The 15,597-nt window shown below is 40.6% G+C and overlaps 1 protein-coding gene across 1 annotated transcript in view; it reads left to right on the forward strand.

The window, feature by feature from the left end:
• The window catches only part of limk1a (LIM domain kinase 1a), a 50,205-nt gene that overhangs the window by 4,256 nt on the left and 30,352 nt on the right, over window positions 1-15,597 (forward strand). The gene's annotated exons all lie outside the window — the stretch shown is intronic.

The raw sequence follows: 15,597 nt of genomic DNA on the forward strand, positions 1-15,597 counted from the left end.
ATAATGCATATGTATTTATATATCTTATTGCTCAGCTCATGTAAAACATTTGAGTTTGTTTTACTGTGTATTTGATCAGTGAACCATCTTGTTGGCTAGATATTATTCTAAGCTGTTTGCAGCCGTCTTCAGCATTGCCCAAGCAGAATCTCCCCTTAGAGACAATTAGAAATCTGTAATATGACTAATATAATTTCTGTTGCTATGGCGTCCTCAGCAGCCACAGAAACAGATGCTCATTTAGACATCATTATTGAGCTTTTCTCATACATCAGGCTGGAAACCTGTGTATTGTTTAATGTTTTATAAAATGTAAAGATACCTAATACCACGAGACACTCACCATCGCTTCCTCCTAATCAACAGATATAGTTTCTGTTGTGAGACATGTATCTGCTGCTATAATTAACATTTCCACAGCAGGAGTGTGTTTGGTTTTACTTTCCGACGGTTTTGTTTGGGGGAGAAGGAGGTTAGAGTTTCAGTCTCTGGCAGGTTTCTCTCAACATGAGGTGCAACGATTAGAACTACACTATGACTAACTATTCATTTCATCGTAACGCTTATTTGCAGAGTGGCCGTGAATAAGAAGACTGTTTGTAAAATGTCTCTATGTTTCCTCTCTGGTGGGTTTTGGATCTAGTCCTGCGGCATGTTGAGCGTGTGGGCAGTGAGACTCCATGTTTCTCAGTCTTTGTGTGAAAGAAATATACTCGCATTGTTTGGATTTGAAGCACAATGTTGGTTTTCGATACTGAGCACAAATCTAGTCTGTTGAACTGATCTGATTTTAGAAAAACGAAAACATTTTGCTGATTGAAATGCTAGGGACCATAAAGTGCATATCATATATTATTATTTAGTTTGTGTACACTGCTATTAAACAACTCCTACCTTTCAAGAATACATTTTTGATGCAAAATATTCTCACAACAAGGTCCAATAAATAGCTGTTTTGCAGCTTTTGATTTTGATTACACAGTGAACAAAGGAGGGGAGAGAAACTCCTTCTGGCATGAACTGTGAGATTGTAGGACTTTGCAGACCATTTACATGCACACAAACCTACAGTATGACACACTACAGGAAAAGGAAAACCCCAAAAACCAAATGAAAAAAAAATGTAGTGTATGTCACTAAATCTCCACATCAATAGTCACTCTGGGGTCATATAACTCATGAATATAAAGAGATCCACAGATGGTGGAGACAAACAGATCGATTCTTTCAGCAACCTGAGGCTGCAGCTGTTTCTGACATTTTAGATTCTTATACTTGCATTTCAATGCAAAAGAAAAGTGATCTGATGAGATCCCTCTTACTAAAACTGAAAAGCTTTTTTTTTTATCATATGATGTTGCCGACAGAGCAACAGAAATTCCATGTTATTTAACAATAACGGAATGGTTACTGATACCATGCTTTTGCATCACACAGCAACTGCTCTTTTTAGCATCAGGCTTTTCTGTGTCTGTTATTTTTGTTAAACATACCATGACGCTGCAAACTTGACCAAGCTGTCGGACAACTCCCATTAATGCTGATAACCTCATTCAGCTGAGTCAGGAGGAGTTATGGTGGTTGTATTTATTAATAATTCCACACAGTTGTTGTTATTGTTGCTACTGATGATCTTATGTAACATCTTTCTCCTCTCTTCCTTTATCCTATTCTGCCTAGCACGGATCACACTGCTTCTGGTTTTGGAGTTCTGACTGAAATATGTAGTTTTTTATTGTTTGCTGCACAACATTCAGAAATACATGTGGTCCATATTTGTACTACCTAAAAATATGAATCTGTGATTTAAGCTGCAATCTGTTATATTTTACATGCTATGCACAAATAGATTCATGTTAGGGGAGGACCCTTCAGTGCCTGTCTTCCAAACCAAAAATGTCTCGCCTTAACCTGGCACCTACATTACCCAAAATGAAACTCGACCACAAACTGTTCGCTCTGGGTTTTGGCTGTGTTATGCTAGCAGCTTCTTCAGCTGCTAGCATAAAGCAAAGACGACTGCCTAAATGCTGTCTTTCTGAATTTTTATTTTCAGCAGATTTTATTGTCATTTTCAAACTTGTAGTCTTTCAAATGGACACTGAATTAGGTGAAATCGATGTATCATTACAATTTAGGTACATTTAGTATGAGGGGACTTTGCAGCTCTGCAGCGTCACAATATTTAATTTAGAATGGGTGTTGCTACATGGGTTTTGGAAATGGCTATTTTGATCAGATTTTAAGTTAGTAAGCTAAAAGGAAGTACATTTTGCGAGTCTCTAATGTTTAGGAAGTCTGCAGTTAAAGCATGGCATTCGATTTTATTTCATTTTGCCAAATCAATGTTCTGTTTCTTGTTACACTTCCTTGAGGTGCTCCTGCTTCCGCTCTGTGAATCTGAGCTGCTCGGCAGGTTGTGGAAATCTCACCGCTCAGTGTGTCAGTAATGATTTCCCCCGACCGGATGTCTGAATGGGAAATCTGAGGAGGCTAGCTGCTCTCAGGGCAGGTTCTGCAATGGTTGTGTGTAGTGTGTGTGTATCTGTGTGTATCTGTGTGTGTGAGAGAGAGATGAGAGGGTACAGATAGGGAGTTGCATCTTGCTGCGTCAGCGTGAGCGAAGGATTGTAGTTTGTCTCAGTAGGCTGTGTTTGCATTTCTCTCTTTCCAGTCTACTTATTTGTGTGTTTACACCTTTTTGTTTTTTTGCACGTTCGAAGGAAAATAAAAGCTATACTTTTCTTTTGAACTCCACCATCATTAGGTGCAGACCTATTTATTGTACCGACTCCATCGCACTCTTTATGAGGTGTCAGCTTTAAGCACATCTCCAAGTAGTGACACCGAATTTCACTAATACTGTTGTATGTTAATTAAAAGGAGTGAAGCCATGTGAGCAGCTAAGTCTGTAAAAAAAGAGACTTGTAGTCTGCTTGAAAGTGGAGCATCCTCCTTGAAATGTTCCTGGTTTCTTGCTGCGTCCCTCACCATGTCTTTATTTCAGGGAATCTTTTTCTGACCCAGTTCCACATCCTCAGGGAGGAGCAGTATTGTCATAGCAGAGGAGGATTTAAGACAGCTCCGCTAGTTAGACAAGACTTCCGTGGAAAATTGAGCAGGGGGACTGGGGGAGCGTAGCTTAAACCCAAACAAAACGTGTCCAACTGAGCCCGGTGCTGCCATGGAGCATTACTCCAGTGAAAAGGAAGTGGAGATAATAAGAGAGGAGGGGAATGCAAAAGTGCTCAGAGTGTAGTCTGAAGTATGTAGGGTCCCGTGGGTAGAGAGAAAAAAACAGCAAAATACAAACAGAAGGAAAAAAATGTCACCATGTCTGACTTCTGTTTGTCTCTAAGCTCAACTGTACACGAGGGCTGCGAGATATGGCCAACAATTTGTATCCTGTTCATAGTTCAACAACCATATATTTATATCACAATATAGCATGGTTTTGCAACAAGCAAATACATGGTTTGTATAACATAACCAACCGCTAAAGCCTAATTAATACGTAATACTTTGTACTTAGTAAGGACGAGTCAAGTTATACTTTTGTATTAAACCTGGTTTGTGATAAAAAAAAGAAGTATATTTCGTTTTAAATTAAACATTTTTTAATAATTTGTTAATGAACTAATTCTGTAAGGCCGTGTGGTCTCTGTAAGAGCTCTCTTCAAGAAGCTGCTGCTTGAATTTTATTTTCTTCACTGTGGATTTGAGGGGATTAAGTTAAAGTAGCTCTTGACATTTGAGGAAAGATACCAGCTGTAGTAAGAAGGTGTGAAGCATCATTACGAGAGGACTCTAGAGACCGTTATAACCTCATGTTGCCTTATGGAAACCAACATCTCTTTGCTTTTCTTTGGAACAGAGTTAGCGTGTTTTATTCCTGTCTTGTTACTTGCAGTCATTATTTAAATTCTATATGATTTAAGAATCATCAGATTTTTGCAAAACATTTTTCATGTCCTGTTTTCTGTAGCTGTATAAGTAATAAAACACCTTTTTATAAATGTGCATTTAACGAGGTGTTCAAAACTGAGAATCATCATCCTATAGAAGTGCTTGTTTTTGCCTGTAGCTGCAGTCTCTCTGCAGTACAGTGCAGCACCATCCTGCTCCAAATAAAACTATTCCTGCTGCACGTCGCCGCCCTATCAGTCGTCCTGACGGACTACAGAGGGGAGTGCTTCGTTAGCACTATAGCTAACAAGCTCTTTTTACATCCAGTGTTCATCTACTGATCATACGCAGCATTCTAACATCAATGGTAGATTCTATTATGAAATTTTTCTTTGAAACTGTTCATACAAGGCCGCCCTCTTCAAGGACGAGCTGTCACAAAGCCTGCAGCTCCTCCCCTGCCAGCTGTACGACACATTTCTGTCCCTGACATTAGTGTGAGCATTACTGCCACTGTCTAAATAAGACATAAAGATCACTAAATAATTATAACCATAGTCATGCAGCGAAGCCTCCTCTGCACCACATCTTTCCTCACGGCTCTGAAACAGTGAGGTTTGGCTCAGAAACACACAGCATGAAGAGCTGCAGTGACTCAGCTGTTTCTCCCTGCATGGGAACTCTGCCCGGCGACAGCTGCTGCAGGACACGATGAGGATTCACAACTCCTCTGTGTCCAGTTCTCTCCTGAGCTGAGTCAATAGAAATAAATCCCAAAGCAGAACCTCAACACTGAACTCCAACAGTGTTGACGGTTCAAAGACGTTAAGGAAGTGAGACTGGAGACAGCCAGAATACCAGTATCAGAAATCCATTATTCTTCCCGCAGCGAACGGACAGTTAAAACAAAAGGCAAAATCGTGATTAGTAGAGTACCATATTAAATAGATGCTTATTTACAATGAGGTGTTACAAATAATCACAAGTAAGGAGCTTGGTCATTTGAGTGATGATTAGCTGCAAGAATGAATACATTAGTTAATTAACGGTGGAATTAGAATTAGTCTTTGTTGTGACTGGATTTTAGGCTTTTAAAAAAAAAACAGAAGTTAGTAACTTAATAATGACTTTTTCTTCAAACTGTCACTAGATTCTCAAATACTGCGTGATCATGTTCCTCTCCTCCACTGCTCCTAATGGCATATACAAGATTCCTGCTCTTATCATATGTGACACAAACAGAAATATCTTTGGCTACACACTGGGTGTGTGTTGAATGAACCCAGAAGTCTTTAGCATCACGTTGGGCTGTGGGAGATTATAACAGGCACCATATGTTTTAAGAGGTCGCAAATTAAATGAGTGGAGAAGAGGTGCAAGAGTTTAATGCATGATGGATAATAGGAACATTTGATTTGTGCCGCTAGAATCTTTGAGTGAATTGAAAAGTGCAGGAAACGGGGAGTTCACATTACAGGGGCGTCTTAAATGTGTTTAATAATAAGAAATAGACAGCCGTGACGTGGGAGTGGCAGAGGACAGGAAATAGTTGTTGAAAAAGTGTGACCCCTCTGTGCAGCTGCATTGAGAGAGGAAGTAGTGGAAGAGAGGGAGAGACAGAGAGAGAGAGAAAGATAGAGAGAGGGAGAGACAGATAGAGAGAGGGAGAGACTGAGAGAGAGAGGGAGAGACACTGATGGTTGTGACAGTGCTGCTGGTGGAGTTAAACTTCAGAGCTGCTGACATGAGTCTCTCTTCTGTCCGTCAAAACAAGAGCGACATTGCTCCCACGGGCGACGTGTCAGCAAAGAACCAACGCAGCAAGAAGACACTCAGAAAGTAAAGCAGGGACAGAACGTGGCTGAGTGTGTGTGGAGTTTACACACACTGTGTGTGTGTAAACTCCACACACGGTCCTCTTCAGTAGATGGAGTTTGTCAAGAGTCTTTAGACGTTTGCACTTTACATCAGACTGATAACTTTGGGGACTTTCTGTCTCGTTTATAAAATGTGTCTGTTTTGTAGAATGAGGCTACAAACGTTTTTTCTAAATCCTTTATTCTGATAAATATTTTCTTGACTATTCGTATAATCATACATTGGGTTAAAAACATTTATAAAATGTCTTGTTTTTATAACGAGCAGTCCAAAAACATATTTATTTATGTTGCCCTCTGGTATGTTTTGCGTTGCTTTATTTAGATGTATTTTATTTATGTGTTTATTCTGGCATTTGCTTATGATGATATATTCAGCTATGTATTTGTTTTAAATTAAAGTATTTCTGTTTATTATACCCTTCTATAGTTAACTGATTTAACATTTCAATAGATTTTGTCACATTAAACCAAGAAAAGCCAGCTTAAGTTTAAGGAAGGTATTAAGTTATTTGCTGCTAAAGATTATTATGGATTTAGTTGGGCAATTGTCTTGATTCATAATGAATACATTTGGTCTATAATGTTCAAAACCTTAAATGTATTAAATATACAATCACACAAGTCCATGAAGAGCATAAGATCCTCACAACTTGAACACTAAATCAAGGTTATTTGAAAATTGCCTTTTTTGTTTTAGTGCTTAACCTGAAAGTCTTAAATACTAACCCTGATAATCAGCTGTGTGTTTGTGTGATCAGTCAGGTGGATCAGCTGACTGTCTGTTTCACTTCCCCTCATGTTTTCACCCTGAAGCTCTTAAAATGATATGTAAAGCACAAAAACTTCAACATTCATTGTTTAAATTACACATTCAATTCTACAGTGTCTCTAAATGGGATGTAGATAATTGGAAGTGTTGCTCTGTGGTCCGGATGATTTGACTCATTTCTCTTTAAGTTGTTCCTCACTTCCCTAGCGTCCACACACATCAGACACACTCCCGCCTCTCTACTTCCAAACATTTGTATTTGTTGTTTGTCAAAGAAAGACAGTGATTCAATCCCTGCTGTCCTTCATCTGACTGTGTGTGTGTGTGTGTGTGTGTGTGTGTGTGTGTGTGTGTGTGTGTGTGTGTGTGTGTGTGTGTGTGTGTGTGTGTGTGTGTGTGTGTGTGTGTGTGTGTGTGTGTGTGTGTGTGTGTGTGTGTGTGTGTGTGTGTGTGTGTGTGTGTGTGTGTGTGTGTGTGTGTGTGTGTGTGTGTGTGTGTGTGTGTGTGTGTGTGTGTGTGTGTGTGTGTGTGTGTGTGTGTGTGTGTGTGTGTGTGTGTGTGTGTGTGTGTGTGTGTGTGTGTGTGTGTGTGTGTGTGTGTGTGGTTATTGAATGTTTTCTCCTTATATTATATATCATCGTTGTTAACCATCTTATACGTCTGTGTATGTGAGTAAAAATACTCAAGGATGACTCTGCAGCAAAGAGGCTGCTGGTTCTGGCTTTAAAATAGTTATGTATAGTTATAATGTGCGAGTTGCAGAGCAGATAATTAATCTCCTTATCCAGCATAACCAAGCTGGCAAAGAGGAATACCCACTTGTTTATTTTATGTTTTTTATTTTACTCCAAAGAACCAAGAAATAAATTGTGTTTTTTTGTATTCACAGGTGTGTAAAACTGTACATATAAAGGTCATTTGGCCCTCCATCATTTTTCTTTCTGCGTTTCTTAAAGAAAATGCAGATTGTTATTAAAACCCAAATATTCATCCAACTGCAGACAGAGATGCATCTTATCAACACGTTGTATATTCTTTAATACACGGCCTGTCTGTCTAAATGAAAGATCAAAAATGTCACCTTCCCACAGCCTTAATGTAGAGTAAATACAGTGTTTATTCTTCCCAGCATTTATGAATATAGAATTTTGTAACAAACCTAAAACTTTCCCTTCCCTACACATCTACTTCTTTCGTTTGAGCTCTTATGCAATAATATGATTCTTCAGGCTGTGAAATGCAAATTGAGACAACATTTTTTAGTCCTGTTCTGTTGTTTGACCTCTATTCCATCACATAAACGTAAGTATATTCAATATTTTATCTACTGTAGCCTGTCATTGTTGCACTAAAAGCAGTTAGATTTTTGATTCAAGCTTGACCTTCTGATTGGTGTTCTTCTTTTACACTCATCCAGTGACATTTTGCTGTGCGTCTGCTCCAAGAACTCCTCTTCTTCTTCATCGCCCGTACGTCACCAGGGTTCAAACCTGCTGATAACATTTGCAGAGAGGAAAAAGGAGTCGCCCTCTGTTTTGATTAATCACCTGTTCCCGAGCGCCAACCTTTGGCTCTCGCTACAATACTTTAATCACACGTTAAAATTCAATTTTGTTCCGGTTTGCATTAGATAAACCCCAGAGTTAAACCCTGCGTGTGATTACAGAAAAAAAGATTAACGCTCTAATTTTTCTCTATGCTTTGTGAGTCCTGTCCCTTTTTATATTTGACCTTGATCGTTTCACTAGAAGTAAGTAGAAACAAGCTTTGTTAGCACTCAGAAAATGTAACATACTTCATACTTACTTTCATACAATGTAAGCATGAACTCTGAACTAAAACAATGCTTACATTTGGAAACCAGCAATTGCCAACAAGCTGTGTTTGGGATCAGACCATTGAATTTGAAAGTTACTTTCCTTTCAGCACAGTATATCACATAACATTGAACTTGATGATTTTGATTTATGTTACACCTGTTAGTCTTTTCAGATTGTAATCATTAAGTGCAAATAGCAAAACTCAAGAGTTAACGCTGGTGTCTTGAAGATAAATCTGTTGACATTAAAGCACCTTCAGGACTTCTGTGTTGGATTGAGGGTCAAACATTAAAGGTCGTTCTTGAATTCCACGAGGCTCCGTTTGTGCTGCGACACACAGTGAAGTCAGCCTGCACTGTGCTGCGGTGATCAATCAAGGACAGCCTAAGATGCTGAAAGATCATTTTTTTATATCGATCTTTGTATTCTACCATTTATCTCAGGATCGTTGTGATGAATAATCAAATAGTTACTGTAATAATAGCTGTCCCTTGAGCACTACAAACCATTGTGCTGTGTGTTGTGTCTGATAAGACTATAGGCGCTTTCACACCGGAGTACTTTTCCCCGTATAGTTACTTCCGATAGTTCTTGAAATGTTGCGTTCACACCAAAAACATCCAGAACTAGAACTTAGTTAATGAGAACCTTTTCACCCCCTTTTCAGTCCTTGCTAGAGAGCAGGTACTTTCCTGGGAGAAAAAGGTTCCCATTTCTGAATGGCTGGGCGAATTGCAAACCACGCCCCGTAAAACTCAGAAATGTTTTGTGAAGCCGCCATTGTATTTGCTGGCATTAGCATTATTAACATTAGCATTAGCCAGCGCACCAACAGAGAGAGACTAACTTATGGCAACACACAAAAAAACATGGGAGCGGTGGAGTGATGAGGAGGTGTTCTGGCGATTTACTCAGAAGGCTTCAGTAGAAGCTGCTGGGAGTCCCAGCTGCTTCTACTGAAGCCAGTCCCCAACTCCGACGACTTCGGGTGGCAGTGTACGCCGTGAAGCTGTTTGCGGCCTGCCAGTAAACCAAAAGCAGAAGAACAATAAGTGACGCCTGCGGCTTTATTTGCCTAATCCTCCCTCAGGACTTATTCCGGTGTGAACGCAATCTGCTCTTTAGTTCATCAGAACTAAATAGTTCTGATGAACTAAGTACTGGCAAAGTACTTGGTGTGAAAGCGCCTTGTGAACACATTAATCTGTTACTCCTGAATTACCTTGACTGTATTTCAATAGACTTGTTTGAGACAAACCTTTTTCATATTTGTGTCTGCCTTAGTCAACGTTTATGTTATCATGTAATTGAAGGTACCAAACACCTGTCGGAGTAAAGAGGCTGCAGTTTCTGGCCCCACAGTTTCTCTCCACTGATTTCAAAACTTCAGCTCTTGGATCCAGGTCCCCTGCTGATTGGTTCAGATGTTAGATCAACTACTTGACATCTTATGGAGACGTTTAATGTTTGGTTTAATTGGAGAGGAATAGATTTTATCAGTCAAACTTTGATGCATACATTTTGACGGTTCCAGTCTACACTATGAACATTTTTTATTTAATTCTTGAGATAATATTCAGCAACACACATTTTTGCTAACAAGTGCGATGCAACATTTTTTAAATTACCTTACAAGACAGTAAAGGAAGAATATAAAAAAATCCTCCTAACTCTCATTATACTTGAGTAGAATGACAGTTAGCAAGGCTTAAAAATGTTATAATACGATACGATATACTTTATTGTCCCCGTGAGGAAATTTGTTCTGGACTCCGTCCTGCAGTTCTGCATACATGTACATATACAAACATAGTAGACATTAAGAGACATACACATATCATCAGTCATACACATGCTGACAATGGCGACCTATTGCACAACCCTCATGGCCAACATTTAAAAAGTACATTTCATTACATTTCACTACATTTGATTTCATGTGAATGAAAGCAGTAATGAAAACATTAATAGCAGCATATCAACTAAAGGCACTAGTATAATTAAATGTATTCATTTATAAATGTTCAGAGGTAAATGTTATAAATAGTAAGAAATAGATGTTAAATATGTGTAGATGAAAATATTGAGTGATATTGCTTTGTTTTCAGTAATTGGTAAGCTGAAAAAGCCTGTTTGATACTGCATTTCATTTTTCACTCATTTTATTTAATTATTTCAGCCCTACATGGGTCTGGAACTCAGCTACCTGAACTGACTCTGGGTTGATTTACCCTCTGGGGTTCCTTCGTGTGTCACTATCTTCTGTTTGTGGCTCAGCTGCTGGAGACAACGCTCTAAACTGTTTTGTGAAAGCGACCTGATAATGAACAGGAAATCTGCTGTCTCTGCTGAACAACACTCATCATGGTTCCCAGAGCTCGCTGAAACCTTTTTATCATTTCCTCTCAGCGGAACAAGTGAGACGGCCAGGACCCCTCTGTCCTGACAGGCCGTCAGTCAGGGCGACTTAACGCTCACAAAGGAAACTGCTGCCGTGCACATCATTCACCCAGAGCCTGCCAGTGCTCCTGTTTACCCTCTGAATGGACCACCGGGCTACTAATAAAGAGATTCTCTCCCACAGCGAACGCAGAGCCAAACTGCAGAGGGGCACGGCTTTAGCTACTGTTTAAAATGCACACCCTGCTCTCTTCTTCTGTGGTTTAGTTCGTTAACTGTAGCAAAACGTTCCTCAGGGGTTAGTGATGCAGAGCTTCTGTTTGCCAAGGTCAAGGGAAAACACTGAAGCCTGATTGGCTGTTGGGTTTCGAACCCCGAACAGAGAGAGGTGTGGGGGTTGGCGAGAGGTGATGAGGTAATGCTTTTTATGAGAGGGTGACATCATCGGTATGGCATTCTGTGTTGCCATGGAGAAGTGGGAGGACGGGAGGATACAACAAGAGGAACAAAAACAGACGCTCGTGGGAACAAGATGAATGTCCTTGTGTGTGTGTGTGTGTGTGTGTGTGCGTGCGTGTGCGTGTGTGTGTGTGTGTGTGTGTGTGTGTGTGTGTGTGTGTGTGTGTGTGTGTGTGTGTGTGTGTGTGTGTGTGTGTGTGTGTGTGTGTGTGTGTGTGTGTGTGTGTGTGTGTGTGTGTGTGTGTGTGTGTGTGTGTGTGTGTGTGTGTGTGTGTGTGTGTGTGTGTGTGTGTGTGTGTGTGTGTGTGTGTGTGTGTGTGTGTGTGTGTGTGTGTGTGTGTGTTTGAGAGGCAGAATCCAACCACAAAAGGGAAACTAACAATTACTTTCTTCGTTCATTAATTTGAGACTTATCTTTTTGAAAATGTCCCACTTTCAAAGGTGATGTTGTCAATTTTTTTATTTTTAGTATTTACTTATTTTCAGATTACTGTCATAGAGAAGAAAAGAGACCATGAAGAATATTTACATTTAAGAATATGATATGTATTACCTTTTTTTCTTAATATATGAGTCAAATCAATAATTTATTATCAAAATAATTGGAGGATAATTGAATAGTTGACTAATGTATAAGTGTAACACACACAAACACACAGGTACTGTACATTAATCCTTTAAGATAAAATGCGGTGAAAATCTTGGCACTGGACCAGGAATCTCCGTCTATTTATGTCTCCTCTGAGAGGAAAAGAGAGGGGTCTCCCCCAGACAGTCTGCCATTTCCTCAGCTTGACTTTCACCCGTGTGTGTGTGTGTGTGTGTGTGTGTGTGTGTGTGTGTGTGTGTGTGTGTGTGTGTGTGTGTCCCTCTTACCCACAAACCCCTTGTCTCTTTTCTCAGAGGTTGTATTTTCTTTGTCTGTGAGGATTTCAGCTTATCCTGCAGAGACAGTAACATCAAATGAGCACTTTTTCATGAAGTAGACACAATTGTTTCCATCAGACTCGATACGCTCAACGTTTATTGTCCAATCCTTTTTTTTTCTGGAAGGCACAAGGAGAACGGTGTATTGGCTTATCGATCAGAAGTACTCAAAAGCATTTCTGCTGTCTTTGCAGATAGAAAGGAGACGGATGTCCTTCTGAGCTTGGCACAGATGCTGGAAGACTTAATAATTAATGAGGACATACACATGTGTGTGTTGCGGGGGGGGGGTGGTGTTGAGAGGTGTGGCTCCTCGTAAATCTTTCAGCTTTGCATCTGTCCGTTGATAGTGAACCTGCTCGCACCTCCACCAGAACACACACACTGTTTCCTTTTCACTCCTTCTGCTTCCTGCAGCCGTGTCCCACACGTCATTTAATGACCCGTGGCCCTCACACACACACACACACACACACACACACACACACACACACACACACACACACACACACACACACACACACACACACACACACACACACACACACACACACACACACACATACACATAAAATGCTGACCAGAACTGGATGGTCAGCAAGGTTTGTGTGGGAGGCTCTGGTTTGGTTTCATTTTAATGTGAGGCTTTAAAGGCTCATCTTGAAACAAGTCACACTGAGATAAATATAATATAGGAGCTGCATGTTTCCATATAAGAGCTTTTACATACTGCTTTGTTCAAATAAAGCTGCACCTATTTATCGATTCATTGTACAAAAATAGTGAATATATGTCAAGTAGTCATTTCAAGCTGAAAAATGTTTGACTAACTGGAGTTTACGACAAAATTGGTTGGTGAACGATGAAGACTGGATGTCTGCTGCTTTTACAGAGCTATTGCCTCCGGACTGCAGTTTCATTAATTCTCCCCGGACCACGGGTCGTGGAGGAGGTATAGTGACGGTCTTTAGGAGCAGTTTATACTGCAAACCTACGCCGGCTATCTCATTATTCTCCTTTGAACTGAGCCTGTTTGAGTCTACCGACCGCCCAAGTACAACAACTATTTTATAAAGAAGTTCTCTGAACTATTGGCCGGTATCGGGACAAACTATGACAGCGTTTTAATTGTCGGGGATTTTAACGTGCATGTCTGTTGTATTTCTAAGCCGATAGCTAAAGACTTTCTCGATGTTGTAGATGCTTTTAACTTCGTATCTGGCCCCACGCAAGAGCATGGGCACACTTTAGACCTAGTTTTATCCCATGGTCTGCCCATTTCAAATGTCAATGTGTGTGATGCAACTTTATCAGATCACCTGCCTGTCTTATTTGATTTTATTCTGCCCTGTCATAGTCTTAAATCATGCGCTCCTGTCCGTCACGGTCGTATGATGAAACCTTCCACTGCTGCTAGTTTCTCCCCTGCATTTGTAAACTTAGCCCAGTCTGATACTATGTCCTCTGACTCCCTGGACACTGAGCAGGTAACCTCAGCCTTTCTCTCTACCTACACTGGAGCTCTTGACATTGTTGCTCCCCTGAAATTCATGCGCCCCAAAGCTAAATCTGAACCCTGGCTCAATGACGTCACTCGTGCTGCCAGGCGTGAGTGCCGGCAGGCTGAGCGCAGGTGGAAGAAGGACAAGCTTTATGTACTGTAACTCATAGACATTTTAAAAGAGAGTTGGAGAAAGTATCAGAGCATTGTAAAAGCTGAAAAGATTAGTTATTTTTCTGATATTATTTCTAGTATTTTATAGACAAGATCTCCACTATTAGAGCCTGTATCTAACCACCCTCTTTTGACCCCTCCTTTGACATCACATGCACTGCTGTCTTCCAGCAGTTTGGACCTGGCTGTGTCGTTGTCATCTCTCAGTGACATTTTTACTAAATTAAAACCCTCATCCTGTCCCACAGAACCAGTCCCTCCTCGACTTTTCAAGGAGATATGGGACACTATTGGATCTAATGTCCATACAATTATAAATAGCAGCCTAGAGTCCGGTTCTGTGCCAGTTTATTTCAAACAAGCGGTTGTGGCACCCCTGGTAAAAAAAAAAATCTGGACACTTCTGTCTTCTCAAATTACAGACCCATCTCTAAGCTTCCTTTTATCTCAAAAATATTGGAGAAAACCGTACTCTTACAGCTGCAGTCTTTTATACATGCACACAATATGTTCGATATTTTTCAGTCCTGTTTTAAAGCGCTTCACAGTACTGAGTCTGCCCTTATAGGGTATTCAATGACCTCCTGGTCACTACAGACTCTGGTGACTCTGCCATCCTTATGCTCTTAGACCACACAGCTGCCTTTGATACGATTGACCACTCCATCCTTATCTCTCGTCTAGAGCACTGTGTGGATATCGGGGGCACTGCCTTTGAGTGGTTCGGGTCCTATTTGTCCCAGAGATCTTTCTCTGTTAGACTTGGTGACTTTACATTGTCTTCTGCCCCCCTATCCTGTGGAGTTCCCCAAGGTTCTGTTTTGGGGCCCATTTTATTATCCTTATACCTTCTCCCCCTTGGACAAATCTTTTGAAAACATGGCGTCTCCTACCACCTTTATGTGGACAAATATACCTACCCCTAAAAAAATAAAAACCAGCTCTCTGATGCCCCTGGTTGACTGTCTTAATGACTTAAAGGCCTGGATGGCGCTAAACTTTTTAAACATAAATGAGGTAATTGTATTTGGACCAAATGGTGATGTCCCTTCCATTGACCTGGGTTCCCTGTAACCATATGCAAAACCCATGGTCACAAATCTGGGCTTCAAAATCGAAAGTGCTTTTAATTGGATTAACAGATACACTGTGGTTGAGTCCAGTTTTTATCACTTGAGGCTCCTGTCCAAAATTAAACCGGTTTTATCCTTTTTAGACTTTGAGCGTGTAATTTATGCCTTTGTTTCTACGCGTCTAGATTACTGTAATGCACTTTATGCCGGCCTAAACCAGACCACACTGGCACGCCTGCAGCTGGTACAAAATGCTGCAGCTCGGCTGCTTACAGGAACACGCAAGCATGAGCACATCACACCAATTCTGACTTCCCTCCACTGGCTTCCTGTCCATTTTAGAGTTCATTTTAAGAGTTTATTGTTTGTTTTTAAATCGCTTAATGGGCCCTCAGTACATCTCCGACCTCCTAAAGGTGTACACCCACTCAAGGGCTTTCAGTTCGACCGATCAGCTGCTGCTGGTAGTCTCTAAAACCAAGAAGAAGACCAGGGGCGATCGAGCCTTCTCAGCGGTAGCCCCCAGGCTCTGGAACGACCTGCCCCAACCCATGTAAAATTGTCGCCCACCCTCCAAACTTTTAAGTCTCGCCTCGCTTTCAAGTCAGTCTGAGCTATGTTTTATCGGTTTGTATGCCTTTATTGTCTGTCCTTAGCCTTTATGTACATTGTATTAATTCTTATGTGT

This window comes from Notothenia rossii, assembly GCF_949606895.1.
Source record: "Notothenia rossii genome assembly, chromosome: 4".
In the NCBI taxonomy this organism is placed as follows: Eukaryota; Metazoa; Chordata; class Actinopteri; order Perciformes; family Nototheniidae; genus Notothenia; species Notothenia rossii.